Consider the following 21,267-nt stretch of genomic DNA (forward strand, 5'->3'; position numbering starts at 1 on the left):
AGTCGCCTACTATTGCAATCACCCACCCTATCTCTACCTAGCCAGAAGGATTACACAGGGAAACAGTGTCTCCCTACTTCAATATACTCAGCTGTCAACATGATCTTCCTAAGTGCTGGACTGACCCTGTCACCACTCTTCCCAACTCAATAAACTCCACTGGCTCCCTACTGCCTCCAGGATCAAGTATAAAACCCTGTTTGATTTTTGAAGCTCTTTATAACCTGGCCCCTTCCTACCCTTCCTGTCTTCTTACACCCTACTCTACCCACAGTACTCTGATCCAGTGTCACTAGTCTCTTTGCCATTCCTTGAACAACATCCTCTATCTTGTGACTCTGGGTATTTTCAATTGCTGTCCCCTGTGCCTGGAATTTTCTCCCTCTTCATTTCCATCTCCTCGTTTCCTTCAAGTGCCAATTAAAGGTCCACCTTCACAAGAAGCTTATCCAAAACCCCATTAATGCTAGTGCCTTCCCTTTGTGATTATTCCCAATTTACCCTGTATATATCTTGTTTGCACATAGTTATATTTATGTTGTTTCCCCCTTGGACTGTAAACTCCATGACAGCAGGGATTCTCCTTTCTTTGAATCAATCCCCAGTGCTAAGCACAGTACATGGCATGTAGTAGGCACAAGAAATATTTGCTGACCTTGCCCAGGACACTATTCTGTGAAGACCCAGAGTGTCCCAATTCACTTGCCACCCACAATACCATTGTGTGAAAATTCAGCGTTCCAATTCACCTGCCACCCACACCATTCTGTGAGGATAGCATGTCCCAATTCACCTGCCACCCCCTGCCACCTACCTATGTAGAACCCCTGTGGTTACTCTCCCTAACTCTGGATTACTTACCAGCTACTAAGAAGTAAATTATTCTTATCCCATACCTCCCACTGTCTCATCATCATCTTTCTTAAACCTATTTTACCTGTGACCCACTTTAAATCTTCCCACCCCTTCCACTATGCTGCTGTAATTCCTGTTCCATGATGAGCAAACTTCCCTTCCTTACAGACTTGTTCCTCTCATAGTCCTTCCACTTCTCTGCTCTCACTGCATCCCAAGCCATCCTCTCTTGCCCTGGATCTACCTTCCCTCACACCCCCAAGATCCTGGTCCTGAAAAAAGAGTTGGAATGCTCCATATATAACACTACAACCCCCAATTTTCTTCCATCATTCAGCAACCTCTGCTGCTTTATTCTATTAACATTTTGTATCTTACACAGAGCATGGTGGCTGTTGTCAACCAACCTTTAGCCAGGGGTGGAAAAACTGCAGCCTCAAGGCCACAGGTGGCCCTCTAGGTTCTCAAGTATGGCCCTTTGACTGAATCCAAACTTCACAGAACAAATCCCCTTAATAAAAGGATTTGTTCTGTAAAACTTGGACTCAGTCAAAATGCTGGACCCAAGGACCTAGAAGGCCACATGTGGCCTTGAAGCTGCAGGTTACCCACCCCTACTCTAGGCCCTTCTGATACATCTCAAGGAATTCAACCCCTGGCTCATAGTTCTGCTCTCTTCTAAAAGCCCCTAACCTGGTAGCCTTCAACACTGATGCTAAGGTGTCCTCAACCACCCTAACCTCCAACCAAGTTCCTCAACCTCCTCAAATCCCAGGACCTATTCTTCCATTCTACTTCCCCAAAATATTCCATTTCCTTGATCAAAAACTCTGGAATTTCCCTATATGATCATAACTTCCTATCATTCTATTGCTTCATATCCCTCACCACTCCTAAACCAACAATCACCCTCATCATAACCTCCAATATTTCCAAATCCTCAGTACTTTCTCAGGTCATTAACTCTGCTTTGACTTCATTGTCCCCCCTTTCCAATCCCAATATGAATATTAGCCAACTCAACTCTACACAGCTCTGTTACTGAGTCCTTCACCACTTTGTCCTATTGCTACTCAGCTGCTGCCCAACCATAGTCCTCGATCACTCTCATCAAGCACTTTCTCCAAACCTGTCCTGCTGCTGGATGGATCAGGAAAAAGTTACAAAATCTTGCTAACAGGTCCTCACTTTAACAAGGCAATCTTCCTACTCCTTCCTACTCCTGATTCCATTTCACTTGGTCACAGAAACTATGCCAAATCTTTTTTTTCCTCAAATCTCCACCTCTTCCTTTTCCCCCACTCTCTCAGTTTAGGATATTGACTCTCACTTTACTGAGAAAGTTAAAGCCATTTGTCTTCAGGTCACCCTATATCCCAAAACCCTTACATCAATCCTCCTTTCTCTTCCTTTCTTCTAGTCTCTTTGCCAATGCCAACTCCCTTTGCATTTACCCTTGATTCCAAACCCACCCACATTCTCCAGGAAGTTGACCTCCACAATCATTCCCCTCTCTCAATCTTCAACCTCTCTCAATCTACTAGGAGTCAAAGAACTATATATCAAGCCCTGTGCTAGTTTATTGCAAGCAAGTCACTCAGCTGAATTTCTTTTCCAAATCTTTAACTCAATCCCTCTCAGCAAAAAGGTAAAGTCAACTTAGAATGGAAATACATCTACACTAGAAGTTATTCAGAGAGGAAACTTATGCTTTGAAGATAACTGTTAAATGAAATATGCATTTCCAAATACTACTTAGATCACCACAGAGATTCTTGGACAGTGTTTTCTACACACTTGGAGGATATCTTCTATATGTTAACTAGCTTGCAATGGAAAGCATGCAAGAAATGCTGCTTTTCATCATTTTCAGCCCAGAAGTAAAGGACATCTTCAAGTAAACAAATATCATAAGTAACTATACCAAAAAAAAATCCCTCTCATTTCCTTCTTTTGTATGTAAAAATGATACCTAGAAATCAAGAAAAAAGTAAGCTTCTATATGGACTTCAGGAAAGCCACTGCCAAATCAATGAAAACAGGCTAATAAACATCACGCTACTTCCCAAGCACAAATTCTATAAGCAAACCTTAATGTCAAAACAAAAATGGAAAAATGACATCTGAGCAAGTCAGAATTGATGAAGCTTTATAATGTTCAGGAGATAGCAAATGGATAAAGAAATATATGGGGGAAAGAAAAAAAATTCTGTGAGAATACCTCAACTAGCTTTTTATAGAAGCTTTGAACAGAAAAGAAGATATACCCTAGTAGGCTTATATTAAGTCCCACTAAAGATAAGGAGTTTAAAGTATTTTTTTGGCTGAAATTTACAAAAAAGCAATATATCATATATTGCTACATATATAATATATGGTCTAAAATGTGCTAAAAATTGGTTAAAATTACTGAAAATGTTGGCATAGCTATAATAAGCAACAAAACTTAAACATTGGACATCATTGGTAGTAACATATAAAAAATACATCTGTCCCTTCTTTTATAAAACAGAAAACTACCAGAGTATAAGGGTTGTACATTTTATCAGTCATAATTCTTTTTGGAGAACCTATACTGTAGAGGATATTTAATTGGAAGAATTCTGGAAATGTTTGTGATATGTTAAGACAAGTTATCAACATATTTCTTAAATACTGTAATATATACTCTGTGTTTTTGTTTAAGATATTCCCCGCAAAAAATAATTAATAGCTTTCTAGTCAATTGACTTATGAATAACTTAAGCCTAAAGTTCATAATAAATCCATGCCTGTGACTTCATCAACTCTAAATATTCATGTAGTAAAATATAACCTAAGAAAAATGAGCAATATGCAATTTGATTGGAAGTAAAATGTTCTGTTGATTTTTTAAATAAAAATTTCATTGTGTAATTATGATTAAGCTTAGCCTTGTAAAAGATTTGAGAAAATGTACCTCCCTCCCTCCCCTCCTTCATTCATAGATGTAGAATGTTGCATAGGATGTTAGTTGTGGTCCACATGTTGGTTGGTTTTGTTGAACATTTTTTTCCGTTTTACAAATCTTTCTTACAGGCTTGATGGGGAGGGGCAAAGGGAGTGGTATACTTAGAAATGAATGTCAACCAACAAGCTTTTGTTAAGTGGTTACTATTTGCCAGCTATTGTACTGAGCACTATAGATACAAAGGCACAAATATTGTTCCTGACCTCAAAGAGATCACATGTCAACAGGGGAAACAATGTACAAATAACTATGAACATACAAGATATATTTGATGTAAATGGAAAGTAATTCCAGGATCAGGTCATTTGGGGGTGAGGGTAGAAGGAACTGGGAAAGGTCTTCCGTGTTAAGTGGTGCTTGAGCTGAGTCTTAAAGGGAACTAGAGATTCTATGAAGCAAAGGGGAAGAAGGTGGGCACTCCACAGATGGGACATAGGCATAGATGCGGGTTATAGAATGTCATATGTAAACAACAATAATTAGGGCCTTTATAGTTGGACCATGGAGTTTTTCAATGGGGTATAAACCTCAACAAATCTAGAAAGATAGGGAATGCTGAGTTGCGAACAGTATTAAATACCAAACAAAGGAGTTTATATTTGATCCTGATGGTAATAGGGAACCTCTGGAGTTTACTGAGAAGGGAAAAGTGGGAGAGAACATGGTCAGATTTGCATTTTCAGAAGAACAGTTTAGTGACTGATCAGGTTGGGGAATAGACTAGACAGAGAGACCCACCAGCAGCTTTTGCAATAATCTAGGGATGAGAGGATGATGGCCTACACCAAATGGGTGGTGACTATGTTAAGAGAAGAGAAGGGCATGTAAACTAACTAGTACGGAAGGTCAAATCAAATGAGAATTATTTGAGAATGGAGGAGACAAAGGTATTTGGAAGAGTCGCTAGGACAAGTATGATATTGAATCAATTAGGAAATTATAAAAGAACTGCTTTGACGTAGTGAGCGCCCAGTTGAGATTATGTAACATAAATCTGTGGTAGAAGCATCATGGTTTCATGATCTTCTCCAGCATTATTTAGCAGCATATGAATAGGGGCTAAAGAAAGAGATTGGGGAGTAATCCAAGGTTAGGATACTATGTGATGTTAAGAACAACATTTTTAAAAATCAATGGGAAAAATAGAATGTATGGACTAAACTTCATTTCTTAATGACATAATGAGTTGGACTCTTTGCAGAAGACTGACTGAGAAGCTAACTTATAAAACAAATAAAGGCCATTCACATTTTAGCTATGTGCAATAAGAATTAATTTAATTTAAATCAAATCAATTAAACTAAGTTACAAAAAAGAAAAATCAAAGACTGACAATGAAATCACCTAGTAAAAGTCAATGGAGCAGGAAATGACTGTTTCAATTAACTTTGGGTTCATGAGAAAATAAAGAAGCCCTTCAGTAAACAGCAATACGTGAGGAACCTAAAGTAAAAGGAACACAGTATTTAAGGATTTTTTCTGTGTTCAACTGAAGAAGTCCCTTAAGCACATAAAGCCAAATTCTTCAGAAATCACCACATCAAAGCTTATTTTACCTGAAAGGAGAAAAGTTCTAATGGTTTAAGAGTATCTTCAGCTATCTGAGACTCAAATGACAAAAAAAAAAAAAAGATCTAAAATAAAACAAGCTCCTTATGATCACTATTTCCCATTTGTCTTTGTATCATCCCCCACTCCCAGCACATACAGGGCCTTACAGACAGTAAATACTTCATGTTTATTAAAATGAAAAGGAAAATGAAAGACTATTAAGAAGTGGTAGGAATTTCATCAGTTCATACTGATCTAATACCTTGAGTCTAAGATTCTGTGGCAGAAATACAGGTGATAACATCCTAACTATTGTACCTGACTAAATTACAAAACAAAGAATGAATTATGACCTGATTTGGAGAATACATTCAAATGTTACCGAATTACAGAATCTAGAATACATTCAGATGTTTGGCAGAGGAAAGTAGGCTGGGATTCTGCTCCATCTATCCTTTCTGAAACACGGAATGACAAAGTCTCTGTACAACCTCTCACTGCTCCCATTAATTACCAGATTAGGATTGCTTCATTTTCTACAGTACATGAAAAAAAAATGATCTGTTTCATGTTCCTAATCAAAGATAAAAAAATTAATAGATAGATACATTTGTCCCAAGCTGGTCAAAATGTCACTTTTCACAAATCCATAAAGGTAAAAAAAAAAAATCAAGCCTCAAAAGTAGGGGGGGGAGTGTCAGAAAGCAAAATTGAACATGTGTTTATGTTCAGAAAATGATTGTCTTCTGTAGTCCAGAAAACATAACTTTTTTGTTTTATTTTAATGTGTAAGCAGACAAGTACTGCATCTGGAGTCAAGACCTGCCTGAGATTTGAATCTTAGCTCTATGACTTACTGAGTTATTTATTAGTAACCTCATACAAGTCACTTAACTTCTCTGGGTCTCAGTTTCCCCACCCATTAAAAGAGGAGGTTGGACTAGTTGAGCTCCAAGGTCCCTTCCAGCACTAAAAAAATGATCCTGTATTGATGGTTGCTTCAACAAGCATTTACTAAGCAAATATGTGCCAGGTAGTTCGCTAAGAGCAAAGATACAAATAAAAAGTATAAATAGGCCTTGCCCTCCTCAAGGAACTTACACATTTCAAAACTCTTAATTATTATCTGAATAATTAGTGATATCATATGAATAAATTACCTGAATAAATTATAGTTTTAAGTTTAAAAACTCAACGTAACCTATTTTATGGACAAACTAATATATAATATATGGATATTCCCTCCACCAATTATGTTTAAGATCTCCCTAGGCATTTGTAGTTGCTTTTCATAAGCTTCTATGGCCAATTAATCACCTCGAGTCAATCTTTGGTAAACAGTCTTTTTGGAGTTGACTAGGTCAAGATGACCTCACATGATAACTAGTACATCACTAGGTCAATACTGCTTGATTTTCCATCCAGATCACATTAAACCTAATACATTCTTAAGTTCGTAACTCATTGATTTTTGTTCTCTAAAATCATTTTAGAGATTTCTTTTTAAAGATTTTTTTGAAAAAAGATTTAAAAAACTATGTTAGCTAGAGAGGTCAATCTTGAAAACAGGAAGTCTTATGCATATACTAATAGTAGTACCATGGATAAGTCACTTAATTTTTTAGTGCCCCAGGCAATTCCCTAAAACTATAAAGTAGGGACAAGGTATTGATCTACATTGGTGGAAAGAACTTCCTATACCAACATCACAGATCCAGAATAAAAAAACTGCATCATCTAACTTTTTTATGTATTTATACATATATAAAGTGTTCTTCGGTTTCAAAATTTCTGGAAATGTTTAAGCCATTGATAATTACATCTTTCTTCTAATCTGTTTCGGAAGGCTGGATCGAACTAAACTAACCAAGGCATCCTCTTCATCTCTGAGCACACTAGCAATCCCTATGAGGTCACCTACCCATGAATCCTGAGAAAGCCTGGACCTTATAGTGGGGAAGCTCCCATTAAGCATTTTAATGAAATTTAAAATGCTTAAATTCCCACAGGCAAAAGAACTCTCAGTTGGCTTGCTCTCATGCTGGGCTCTTCACCTTTCTACTTTCTAGGATTCACAGCCAACAAACCAGGCCTCTGAATTTTGAGACCCCTCCTTCCCAGCCATTTTCAGTGCTAGTTTCTTATCTTCCTTCTTAGAACTCTGGCTCCCCATCTTCTCCAGCTTCACAGTGAACATGTCACCATATATTTCTGAGGCTTTAGCGACTGAAATTTCATTAATGAGATGTCTCATGATGTAAAACTTACCTACAACTCCACCAATTCTACCACTGTTTCCAGGTATCCTAACAATAGGATGTTTCTATTCATCCTGCTCCTTGACAAGTAGATACCATAAGTCAGGGAGGTAGGAAGCAGAACTCTGAAGAAAATGCAAGTGGGAGAATCACATAAATACCACTGAACAGGTCAAAGTAAGAAGTCAAGTTAGGCATAAAAGATTAGACAGGTGGCACAGAGACAGTCCAAAAGGTCAGAGTTAGAGATAACCAGTCAAGGGGAGAGACAACTCCAAAGTGAGTTCTTATCTTAGGACAGTCTTTTTTTTGCTCTCTGCCCCATTTTATGTACCTAGTGGGCGTGGACAATACACAACCCACAGATGTTAATCATATCTAGAATGCCAGTGGACTAAAGTAAACAGTATCTCTACTTGAGCAGGGTTAGAAAGATTAGAATTGTCAGTCAATACACATTTATTAAGAGCCTACTATGAACCAGGCACTGTGCTAAGTGCTAGAGATACAAACAGAGGGGCCCCCCCCAAAAAAAGTCCCTGCCCTCAAGGAGCTCACAATCTAATGGGGGAGGGGAACAAGCAAAGAAATACACACAAATAAGCTATATACAGGATAAGTAGGAAATAATTAAAAGAAGGAAGGCACTAGAATTCAGAAGGATTTTGAAAGGTTTCCTCTAGAAGAGGAGATTTTAGTTGGTACTTGAAGGAAGTCAGGGAAGTCTGAAGACAGAGATGAAGAAAGAGAATATGGGAGATAGCCAGAAAAAAATTATCAGAATTGAAGAGGTAGAATGTCTTCACTAGAGCAAAGAGTATGGTGGTGGGGAGTAAAGTTTAAGAAGACTGGAAATGATGGGAGGTAGCTAGGTTATGAAGGGATTTGAAAATGAAATCGAGAATTTTGTTTGATCCTGGAGGCAATAGAATGCCATTGAAATTTATTGAGTAGGGAGGTGACATGATTGGACTTGAACTTCAGGAAAATCACTTTGGCAGATGAATGGAGCACAGATTAAAGAGGAGAGAGCCTTGAGGCAGGCAAACCAACCAGCAGATTACTTCAATAGTCTAAGTATGAGGTAATGAGGGCTTGCACCATAGTGGTGGCAAGGTCAGAAGAGAGAAGATGGTATACATGAGAGATGTTGCAAAGGTCAAATCAGTAAGGCTTTGACAACAGATTGGATATGGGGGAAGAGAGAGAGAGTGAAAAGTTGATGATGACACCTAGGTTGGGAGCCTGAGGAACTGAGAGAATGGAGTTGCTCTCAACAGTAATAGGGAAGTTAGGAAGTGAGATGGTTTATAGGGAAAGATAAAATGGAATTATGTCCAATGGTGGCAAAAAAATTGGAATTGGAAACTGAGGAGATGCCTGGTTGTTTGGGAAATGGCTGAACAAATTATGGTCTATGAATGTGATGGAATACTGTAAGAAATGATAAAGGGGGTGGTTTTAGAAAAATCTGGGAAGACATGTTGCAAAGTTGATGCTAAGTGAAATTAGAAGAACAAAAAGAACAATTCACATAGTAACAGCAATACTGTAAAGATAATCAACTTTGAAAGAATTAGTAACTCTGATCAACATAATGACCAATCACATCTCCAAAGGACTCATGAAGAAACATGCTATCCACCTCCAGACAGAAAGCTGGTGGACTCAGAGTGCAAACTAAAGCATATTTTCTTCTCTTTGTCTCTTTTTTTTTGGGCCAAGGCTAATGTAGGGATTTGTTTCTCTTGTCTTCTCAAAGGGTGGAGAAGAGGAAAGGTGGAGGAAGATAATTCGGAACTAAAAATAAAATAAGATTTAATTTTAAAAAATACTACCATGCTAGAACTGTTTTAAAGAAGAATCCAAGGCGACAGCTAGGCTGCGCAGTGGATAGAGCACCGGCCCTGAAGTCAGGAAGACCTGAGTTCAAATTCGGCCTCAGACCAAACACTTGACACTTACTAGCTGTGTGATCCTGGGCAAGTCACTTAACTCCAATCGCCAGAAGAAGAAGAAGAAGACGAAGACGAAGACGAAGACGAAGACGAAGACGAAGAAGAAGAAGAAGAAGAAGAAGAAGAAGAAGAAGAAGAAGAAGAAGAAGAAGAAGAAGAAGAAGAAGGAGAAGGAGAAGGAGAAGAAGGAGAAGAAAGAGAAGAAGGAGAAGAAGAATCCAAGAGCAGATCAAACATGTCTGTTCTCTAAGGATCAGTTTAGTTTGGAGAGGATCGCCACCAGGCTGGCTGACAGGTGATGAATTTTTTCGGCACAGCAACTCTTAAAAGTCATTTACTAAGTTGCAAAGGGGTTTTGATCTGAGATGGTGGAGTATCCTTCTCCAACCCCTACACAAGGACACTTTAGCAGCACTGAAATACAATGTTGCACCATTATTGTACACATCATTAAATGTCTTAACTTTTATTTTTATAAATGATAAGTGGTTACAACACTAAGCTCACCTTGCCCTATGTGCAGTGTTTCCTCACCCCAATTTTAAAAAAATGAAAAAGAACATACCACCAATCTGACATACATTAATATTATGTCCCAAAACCATAACTGTCTATTAATTACCTCAGTGTCAAGGTCCTGATGAATCCAATGACTTCTCCAATTTTTATTTAGCTCTTAGGTCACTTATGCTCCTCTTTACTTCTCAATCACTCAGAATTAAAGGTAAAAAGATCATTTTTCCTTCCTCAGGGAGGTGGTTATGAACCTCCACTAGAGTTCCACTCAGCAAGTTGAGCAGAAATACCAGCATCATTTAGGGGAGGTACCATGGCTGTACACCTCAAAAGTAGACAAGTTTAAGAAGGAAAAAAAAAAAACACATCCCATCTCGTTGGTAAAAATCTATGACATATTCTTTCCAAAACAGACTAGGATTCCATTAATTTTTCATTTGGGGTCAGCCTGGTCCTATCTTCTCCTCCTCCAAAGCTCTCTTCCTGAGTTTAAGCCTTCTCTCTTCACTCCTCCATAATCATCCAAGGCAAGGTTGATGGCCTTGGATTATTCCCTAGCCTTTTCCTCTCATATCCAATTAGTTGCCAGATCCTCTTGATTTTACCCCCTCTCTCACATCATTGCCACCTCTTCATTCATTCCATTGCCATTCTAACATATTACCTCCCACCTACACTTTTCCTAGAATGTTTCCCTTGCATGCACCCTCTCCTTATTCCAACCCATATTCCACTCTGCTTCCCAGTAAATCTTCCGCATGCATAGATCTGATCATATCACATCTAAAATCCTCAATAAATCCCTGAGTATTGAATAGAGTTCAAATTCATTAGTCTAGAATCCAAGGCCCTTCACAGTCTAGGATTATCCTACCTTTCCAAACTGATTTTGTACTATTCCGTCTACTATCTCATGCCAACCTACACACCCTGTATTCCCTTGCTCAAGTCTCTCATGCTTTAAAAACTCTAACCATCTTTGCCTATTAAAATACTTTCAAGAACCAATTCAAATGATATCGCTTTCATGGATCCTGCCTAAATTGTGACCCTCCCCCTCCCTCCCAATATGAAAACCTTTCTCTTTGTTCTTCATATACCACTTTGTTTATACCAATAATATATTTTATCCTGCGGAGTGATTATTTGTGTATGTGTGTGTTCTCTTAGACTGTAAGTTTCATGAAGGCAGAGAATATATTTTATTCATATTTGTATACCCCAGTAGCTAACAAAGAGCTCTGCATACAGTAGCTGCTTAATAAGTAGGTCTTGAATTAAATTGGAAGGGGCTGCCTCCCACATCAGCCATTCATTCACCTTTTCAACCACTTGCCCTACCAGTCCCATCACAGGACAGCACACCAGCTGAAATGCTACTAAAACTGTCACCATTACCACAGTGATTGTCAGAGAAAAAAACAGGTTTTTTTATACCTAGTATTTATCTATCCAAAAAACTATTTATGTCCTAGATGCACCCCTTTCTCCTGCCTAGTATCCCATAGTTCTTCCCCTTTTCTAGAACCCTACCCCATCTAAAATCTTCTATACCTGGAACCTTCATTCTAGAAGTTTCCTTGCTCATTGGCATAACTCTGCCTTTGACCTTTGAGATGGGAAACCAGTAAGACTCACCAAACAGGATTCTGCTCCTCCTCATAAAAAACCTGAACTGTCCTGATGCATACAGCAAAGACGAACCCAAGAATTTCAGTGAGAGCTTGAGGTAATGGTGTACCAAGACCTGGCAGCCTCTCAACACCATAAAGGATTTCTTCCTTCTGCCACGGCCTGAAATCATTATGACCAACGCTTCCTAATGATATCCTTGGTTGTATGCCTGTTTCTCAGTCTTGTTTTACAGGGTTTGGTCCAAGTCTCTGAGGGAGGGGTGGGGTAGAAGGAAGAATTGTGTTGCCCTAGTCCCCTCTCCTTATTACCCTTGCCTGTCCTGATTTGGAAGTGTCAGCTATGGCATCAGTTGGGGGGAGGGAGAAGAAGGTGTTGTGCTGACCTAGACCCCTTTCTTTATTGTACTTGTCTCCTCTGTGTTCCCAGGGTGTCTCCACTTAAGCCACAAAGACTTCTCTCAAATGTGCCAAATCAAAGGGCCTACTGCTTACAGTGCTGACTAAGCTGTTTAATTCTTTGGCAATGTTCCTCTGAGACCCAGCAACAGATTCCCAGTAAGAACCAACCATCTATCTGATTTTCTGAGTTTACCTGATTTTTATGAATGTGAGTTTCTGAGTTGATTCCATTTGTAACCAATGCCTAGGTGAATAAGAAACATGTCAAAATACAACCACAAGCAGCTTTTAACCAGCAACATTTTGGTAAAGGTTTTGTCACTATTTCCTGACATGGCCTAACTCATCCTATCATATTTCTTACTCCTACATTCCACAGAGAGACAAAAGTTCAGTAGGTTCCTTTCCCAGAAAGTTGTACTCTCCCAGGACTAACCTGTCCTCAGCTCAGCCTCCAACTTTAACACAATTACTTCAATTACTTCTTCGAGGCTGGAATTAAAGGCACTTGACTAAAGAATGCTGACCTACATTTTCTAGGAAATTTATATACTTTGATCTCTATGCTGACATCCTATACTGTCCTGGAAACATGGGTACCTGTCTCCACAGAGATCAGTTTACTTGAGTTTAGTGACTATAGGATTCTCAGGGTCACAGGTCTATTTTCATCATCTCCAATTTTTTTTGTTTGTTTTTGGATCATATCACTATTTTACTTTATAGAACAAAATGCAGATGCAGAGGGAAAGAAATAAATAATTTCCTTGTGCCCAAGAACTTCTTTGTTTCTGTCTGAAAGGCAGCCCAGAATGGATAGCCTACAAGACATGGCAGTCCAGAAGACCTAGGTACAAATACATTTCTGACCTTCACTATAACCATCTAGGAAATCTGGCAGTGAAGATGTTACTTAGTCCACACTTCCAGACATATGGTCTGGTCACTCATTTTCCTAATTTATGTGAGAGTGGCTATGAAGAGACTAGGTATTTTTAGTTACAGGATCACAGAGGGGGTTCAGAGGATCATAGATATAAAGCTGGAAGGGACCTGAGAAAACACCTCATTCTATAACCGAGGCCCAAAATGAGTGACTTGCACAAGATGAAGCAGATTGTTAAGTCACAGAAGTAGATTTTGAACCCAGATCCCCTGATATCAACTTCAGTGTTCTTTTCTAGATGAGCCAACCAGCTTTAAATCTATGATCTCCTATACCACTCAAGTCAGGAAGCATTTATTAAGCACCTACTATGTGCTACCCATTATATCAGATGCTAAGAATCCAAAACCAAAAACAGTCCTTGCCCTAAAGAAGCTTACATTCTATTGAGGGACAGTTTGTACATATAATTTATATAAACTAAAAGATAATTTGGCAGGGGAAAGCACTTAGGAGAACAGAGGGTACAAATAAGATTCAAAGCTTTTGTTCCCTTGTCAGCAATAGCTGCTCTCTAGTTTTTCCCCTTTCCCCCACAGGCTAATGCCTGTGACCAATGTCAAGTAAGCTGAGAATTGAAAGAGACCAACCCTCGAATCTAACAATTACCTTAGCAGGAATACTGTCTACAACATTTCTGACAAATGATGACCTAGACTTGTACATTTATGGACCTTTAGCAAAGGGATGCCTGGTCTACTTTCAGATACCTCTCATTGTTAGCAAGGTTTTTACTTACATCAATCCTCAAACTACCTTTTTTTCAACTTCTATCCAGTGATCTTAATTGTGCTCTCTGGAACCAAGCAGCCATCAAATCCTTCAAAAACAGCTATCATATCCTCACCTGAATCTACACTTCTGTTAATATTCTTGAGCTAGTATTATCAGGCAACCTGAGATAATAAGTATGCATTTAATGCAAAACAATAAGAGACCACTGACCAATGACCAAGTGAGTCAGGCAAACTGAAGAAACTGATTTAGGAATATGTTTGAGGACAACAGACCAGGGCAAAAAACATAGGAGACCAAGGATCCACCTAGAATGTGGATTCTTAACCTTTCTTGTGTCCTGGACCCATTTGGTGAAGCCAATGAACCCGTTCTCAGAATGCTTCTAAATACATAAAATAAAATAAATAGCATACAAAGGAAACCAATAATATTGAAATACAGTTATCAAAATATTTTTAAAAGTTCAGGGACCGCAGATTTAGAAAACAGGAAGGACTGACTGAAGAGTAAGGGAAGTGAGCTGAAGAGGTTGAAAGAGCAGTGTGTTCCCATTACCCAGGAAAGGGCATCTGCACTTAAAAGCCAAGAAGACTGCAGAGAATAGTACGTTCCTTTAATAACTTCAAAGATTTTTCTACAGATATACAGCTAATAAAGTCACCCAAACAGATTTAAGTTCAACTGTGATCAAACACAAAATCCATAACAGTATTTACAACCATTTAATATAGATAAGTTTGAAGAGTTTCAAATGGATCAGTGATACCATTGATGATGATATTCCCTCCAATGTTAAAAATAGAAACCCAACCATTCCTGTCATTCTGAGCAATTCCCAACCAGGCTTCCCAAATTTTCCAACGGGGGTCCACCTAAAATGCTAAATGGCTTTTATTTTGTCTGATGTCTCAAGGATGCCAGTGGAGCACTCAAGCTAGCCACTTGCCATCCCTCATTCTTGCACATGACCAGCCCCTCTTTTCTTTCTAATACATGTACCTAATGGCATCTTTTACTTCTGTTCTTCAAAGTTCCTTAGTGGTTATATGTTAGAGCCTGTTCACACTCATGTAGCTCTCCATGGGCTTCATTCAGCATATTACTAATTTTCAATTCTTTGGAGACTGTTATGATCCAGGTCTCAAAGTTATTTAAAAACACTAGTAATATGCTGCTGGTATTAAAAAATATGGGCCTTAGTTTCCAGGGGAATTATGGAGTCATTAAAGGAGCTTTACAATTTTCTGAAGGCAATCAGGTCTCATTTCTGATAGTTATTAAAAAATATGGATTTTCTCAATACAGTACCTAGTTATTCTCTGCCAGGTACTTAAGGTAGGCTCTTATAACTTAACTAAAGTCTTGTTCCTTACTGTTGGGAACCAACATCTCTATTACAAGGGTTATTTGTCTCTAAATTCCTATTTGATCTGAAAATCTTCCTCCATGATACCCCATTTATCTTCATCCTTAGTTCCAAAAGTTGGTCCTTTATCTCTGTCCACAGGTAATGTTCACAGGCCCTACCTGAAGATGTATAGGGTGTTAAGCAGCAAGTAAAACTCATCAATATTTTCTAATTGGTGATATAGTATATGAATATTATCAATTACAGTGATACTGAATTCCATTCACCAAAGAGGTAATTTCCCCCCCACCTCCTCTGCCATCTCTCCATCCACCTCAACCCTATATTTCCAATAACACACGCCATATCTCTGCCTACCTCTTAATTCCCACCCCATATTTAACAAAATTCCCTTTATTTTAGACCTCTTTTTCTTGTGGTCCTTCCATCTTCTGGTTCTCACAGAGAACTGACATCCTCCTCCTACCTGCACTGCCTCAGATGACACTAGCATACCTGGCCATTCTTTCTAAAACTTCTTGAGCCTTCTCTCATATTCTCTACCATCCCCCAACACAATGGTCCTAAAAAGAAAGGCAGAATATACCTAGCTACCCACTGCCATTTCTAGATCCTCCTTCTGCCACCATCACTCAGTAACTTCTCCTCTTCTGATCTTTATGGTATCCCAATTTATCACCAAATCCCTATCAGGGTGGCTGTAATCTATCAACTTCCAAGAAATTCTTTCTTTCCCAAGCAGTTTAGTACCTGGTTAAGAGTTTTCCTCACAAGATCAACTGCCACCCTTCTACTAGGGATTTAAGCATACATATTAATATTCCCTCAAATGCTTCTACCTTCCAGTTCCTCAATCTGCTCAGTTCCTATAACCCATTCCTCCTTTGCACTTCAGTGATGAAGGACAATGGTATTAGTCTTGATCTCTCCACTACAAACAAACGTTCCACCTCCCTGATCAAGAACTTTGAAATTCAGGGGCAGCTAGGTGGCCCAGTGGAAAGATCACCGACCTTGAAGTCAGGAGGACCTGAGTTCAAATCTGACCTCAGACCAAACACTTGTCACTTACTAGCTGTATTGACCCTGGGCAAGCCACTTAACCCTAACTGCCTAAAAAAAAAAGAACTTCGAAATTCCTTTATCTGATCATGATTCTATCATTCTATCCATCCAACATTCTCTCTTGCCCTATATCTTACTCTTTCAAAACCTATTTCTTGTATTCACCATGATCTCTATTTGTTCCACCCCTCAGTGCTTTCTCAGGTCATCATTAACTCTAGCACTCTTTTCCTTCCTTCCTAGTCTAAACTGTTTAGTTGCCCAGTTCAATTCTATATTAACCTCTACTCTTTAGTCCTTAGGTCCTAGTTCCATTGCCTTTCAAGCATTATCAAACCCAAACCCTGGATTACTGTCACTATTTGCTTCCTTTTTTCCTTTTGCTACTAAATAGAGCTGGAAAGTCACACAAATGGTGCTGAACAGCATTTATTATACATTTATGTTATCTAATATCAACTGGATCCTCACTACAGCAAGGTAATCATTTTATTCTAATTGACTCCCTATTTCCCTCCCCACAGTGGCTTTCTCATGCCTTCTCTTCTCTCTTAAGGCTCCCACACCTCCTTCTTTCCACTCACAGCTGAAGACCTTGCCTCTTACTTTGCTAAGGAAAGCTGATGTCATTAGTCATGATCTCTCTTCAACTCAAAACCCCCATCTCCTCCTTTATTCCAATCTCTGATGAAGAGGTAGCTCTTCTTACCAAGATCAACCTCTCTACCTGTACTCTAGATTCCATTCCCTCCTGAATTCTCCAGCAGATTGCTCTATCATACCTCACTCCTTAATCTTCAATGTCTCCCTATCTAATGGTTCTTTCCCAAACAACTACAGGCATGCCCAAGCCTCCCCTACCCTTAAAAAAAAAAAAAGACCCTCACTAGCCTCAGTCATGCCTGAAAGATATAATCCTATATCTTTGTTCCCTCTTCTCTCTTCTGGTGATCTCACTGGTTTTCATGGGTTCAGTTATCTCTAAGCAGGAATCTCACAGATCTAATCTTCCTCCTGAGTCCCAGTTTCTCATTGGACCTTTACAACTGGATATCTTATAAACATCTCAAAATCTTAACATTTGAAACTATTTCATCATCCTTATAACTAAGAGATACAGCAGATAAAGTGTCAGAGTTGAAATCAGGAAGACTGATTTGAATCTTGCCTCAGACATAGACAAGCTATTTGAATTTATGCAAATCATTTAACCTCTCCACCTCAGTTTCCTCATCTGTAAAATGGAGATAACAGTAGCAGGTATCTCACAGGGTTGTTCTGAGGATCAAATGAGAAAGCATTTCTAATGTACCAAGAAAATCTTAAAATCCAATACATTAGCTGTTATTATTTCCACCTAAAACTCACCCTTCTGAACTTCCCTGTTTCTGTAACAGGCACCACCATCATTCCAGTCCCTCTGGTTCATAACCACTGTGTAATCCTTGACTTCTCCCTGTCCACTCAGTTGCTAAATTTTATAATTTCTACCTTCAGGATATCTCTTGAATTCATCATCTTCTTGCCACTTCCAAAGCTACCAAGAAACTCAAACTCTCACCACCTCTTGCCAAGACTATTATAATAGTCTCCAAATGGTTTCCCTACCTTGTTTTTCCCTCCTAATTCATCCTTCCCACAGTTGAAAAACTAATTTTCCTAAAATGTAAATCTGACCATGCTTTTTTATATCCCCAGCAAATGACACAGTACCTGGAACATTCAATAAATGGGTATAAATGGGTGTCTCTTCAGTGGTTCCCTATCACTCCAGAATCAAATACAGTGATCTTATTTGGCATTTAAAACCCCTTCACAATTTGACCCCACCCTACTACCACAGCCTTAGGTGACAGCATTCCTCTCCAGGCATATTGCAATCTAGCCAAATAGACATTCTTGTGGTTCCTTACACACAGTTATCTGCAGCCTTTGCACAAGCCTTTACCTAGAATTCACTCACTTTTCACCTTCATCTTTCAGAAGCCTTAATTAACTTTGAGGCTTAGCTCAAGTACCACCTTCCACCTGAGGGCTTTCCTGATCTCCACAGGGGTTGGTGACACCTTCTCAAAAAGCACTTTGTTTCTGTATTGTATATGCATATCTAGATAAGTACCGGTCTTTCCAGGCTAGACTGAAAGCTCCTGGGGGGAAGAGATTTTTTTCATTTCGGCTAGTGACTAGCAGAGCACCAGGCACATAGTAGGTATTTACTTGATGACTGACTGACAATACTTGGTTTATCCTTCTTGCCAGGTTTCACCATCCAGGATATTTTACCACAGAACCAGCTCACAGCAGCACATAAGCTAATGAAGAAACGGTGATTCTCAAGTAAGGTTAGGAGTTACCGCTGGTTTGGTGAGGGAATGAGGAAAGAAAGAGGAGGAAAAAAAATAAGTTGTCGTTGGTCTGAGAAAACTGAATTTCCCCTTCTCCCCCTCCTAGTGATGAGGATGGGATCTAGACCCCAGAAAGGAAAAACCCTGGACTTTCCCACAAGGCCAAATCTCTGGCGTTCCCCTGAGGCTATAATCCCATCAACTGGCCTTTCATTGTGGCTACACCCAATCTCCCCTCCATTGTCTTACCTCCCTATGGCCCCGGGCCATCTCCCACACTTAATCCTAGCTAGGCTCCATTCTCCCTTGGCCACATGGTCCACAATGTTTCCCTCAGCCCCACCCCCACCCCAGACTACTTGGCCACTCCTAGATTTCTCCCACAGTCTTTCTGTACATAAGGTCCATCTTGCCTCCATTAAGGTGTTTAGATTCTTAAAATCTAGCTACTGCTCAGATTTTTACAATCTAGCCAATAGCTCACTAACATTCAGATTCCTTAAGAGTCTGCCCAATATGACGGATGTTCTAATAAACCTTGTCTTTGGCTGAAAGGAGGCTTGGGTCAAATTCTTTCGGGCAGGATCCACGTGTTGTGATTTTGGGGTCCCAGCAACCCTAAATCCCTGAACCTCAACAAGAATAACTTTTGTTGCTAATTTTGTTGAGATTACATTATTAAATTCACTTTCCTGAACACAGGCTCAGGTTTCCCTTCCATAAAAGTTTAAAAACAAAATCAAATAGAATATTTTTCATATAGACATGCAGGCAAAAAAAAATAATAACTGAGTTAACCCAATGCAGAAAATATATAAGTGAACACCCTATTCTTTTTCTAATGGTTACAGGGTAGTTTTAGGTCCTAGGACAGTACCCTTTCTATTCAACTCTCAATTAGCCAGGATTGAGGGTAAAGGGTGTTTTATGTGGTTTTGTAAAAAGCCAGCTCAAGATTAAGGCAATATAAACATCAAAGCTAGTGAAGGTGATAAGATGTAAAAAGAAGATCCTGATCAGAGGGAAAGTACATAGCTACAATCTCAAACAGCTACCACAGTGATCTCAAAGACCAGGAGATTAATAAGTGGTAAATAAATTCTCAGTCTACCCATCAAACAAAGTTTTCAGAGACAGCATAAGAAGTGAGAGCTGGCCTCAGAGCCAAGAAAGCTTGAATTCCAGTCCCACTTCTGACACCTACTAGCTGTGTGACCCTGGGCAAGTCACTTAAACTGTCAATGTTCTGGGAAAATTTGACCTTGATGAGTTGTCAACCTCAATAGAGGGAGTTTCTTCATCTGTGAGTTTCCAGTACAGATGAAATCAGAAGTCCATTCCCTATTCTTATCAACTTTAATGATACTTGCTCAAGGTCAAAATCAGTTGTTTCAAACAGTAGAGTGCATTTTTACATACAGACAAATGATATAAATGATGGTTAAACTCTCAGGTCAACCCAAAGAAGTCTACTTATAATGTAAAAAAGGTGTTGTACTGTCGTGTGTACACACACACACACACACACACACACACACACACAGTACTATAGTAATGCAGAACCTAAGCACCATAGGTAACAATGTTTCTATGGGAAAATGCATTTAGTGTTTCAGTTGTAGATAACAGAAAAGTATTTTTGGCCCCTTCACCTCCCAAAGAACAGAAAATCCCCCTATTTCACTACCCCAGTGACTCCTCCATGATTTAGATAAGGGCAAAGCTACATAAGAGTGAAGTGTAGAGGGAGAGTCTATGGAAGCTACTTCTTTCTCATCCCCCTTGCCACCTCCAATACACCCACCCTCTGCAGTCCCTACCCCTGAAGCAGACCTGGCCTGAGGGTGTCTCAGATTCCATAAACTTAAACTGGCATGGGAAAGAGAGTAATGGGAAGGTAAGTATGGCCTGCCAGTAAAAACTGGAGAGTTGAGGTATTCCCAGTATGATACAGCCACAGTTCCTGGCACTTAGTAGGTCAATAGGCATGCTTAATAAATGTTGATTGAGTGAATTGCTTATCTGTACTTCTTGGTAACAAAAGAGGATTGGAAAAGAGCAAGGGCATATAGTAAATGAGAGCAATTTTTTTAAAAGTATCTGTAAGACTTGTTTTTTGTAAAGGAGAGTGACTGCCCTGTCCCAATCGGGGCAGCAGCAATAATTTTCATATGCATAATTTGGGACCTGTCTATATGCCTTGCTACATTCATTGCCACACACACAACTGTAAAACTGAGAAAGAAAGGAGTGGAAAAACTCAGAGAAAAATCCTCTATTTGACAAAAACTTAAAAGCACTTGGATTCTCTGCTTTTATTACATTAACTGTATGAATAGAAATGAATGCCTGATTTAGGGTATTCCCATATATGCAGTATTTCACTATGAAACAATTCAGTAGATTAATTCCATCCAGCTCAATCTATGACGGAATAAAACGTTCCTAAAAGTTGACAGATCGTCTCCACTTTACACATTCATTTACGACATTAATGTTAATTCTCTACATCTTGTCACCTGGACTCACTCCACTATATTTTAAATTAAAAAGGAAAAAAAAGCTGGAACTTAGAACGGTCATAACCTGTGATGACAAATCCAAAACGTAAGGGTGTTCTCATAAAATGCCTCATAAAGATACT

The 21,267-nt window shown here is 39.1% G+C and overlaps 1 protein-coding gene and 1 long non-coding RNA gene across 4 annotated transcripts in view; one reads left to right on the plus strand and one right to left on the minus strand.

The window, feature by feature from the left end:
• The window catches only part of LOC114043566 (transmembrane protein 56-like), a 79,581-nt gene that overhangs the window by 57,556 nt on the left and 758 nt on the right, over window positions 1–21,267 (minus strand). The window contains exon 1 of one of the 2 annotated variants that reach the window (XM_027862625.1): window positions 7,664–7,733. The exons of the other annotated variant lie outside the window; for it this stretch is intronic. The gene's annotated coding sequence lies outside the window, so the exon portion shown is untranslated. Of the gene's footprint in view, window positions 1–7,663; window positions 7,734–21,267 lie in introns of those variants that run through there. 2 annotated transcript variants of the gene reach the window in all.
• Window positions 11,885–18,615, plus strand: LOC114043568. 2 transcript variants are annotated; one of them, XR_003569129.1, is made up of 3 exons: window positions 11,885–11,961; window positions 12,189–12,368; window positions 18,538–18,615. It is a non-coding gene; the product is annotated as an uncharacterized LOC114043568 (long non-coding RNA). The 2 variants fall into 2 exon arrangements; XR_003569128.1 differs by having other exon boundaries at window positions 12,189–12,316.

The sequence above is a fragment of the Vombatus ursinus genome, unplaced genomic scaffold, assembly GCF_900497805.2.
Source record: "Vombatus ursinus unplaced genomic scaffold, bare-nosed wombat genome assembly UNPS02014769.1, whole genome shotgun sequence".
Classification (NCBI taxonomy): Eukaryota; Metazoa; Chordata; class Mammalia; order Diprotodontia; family Vombatidae; genus Vombatus; species Vombatus ursinus.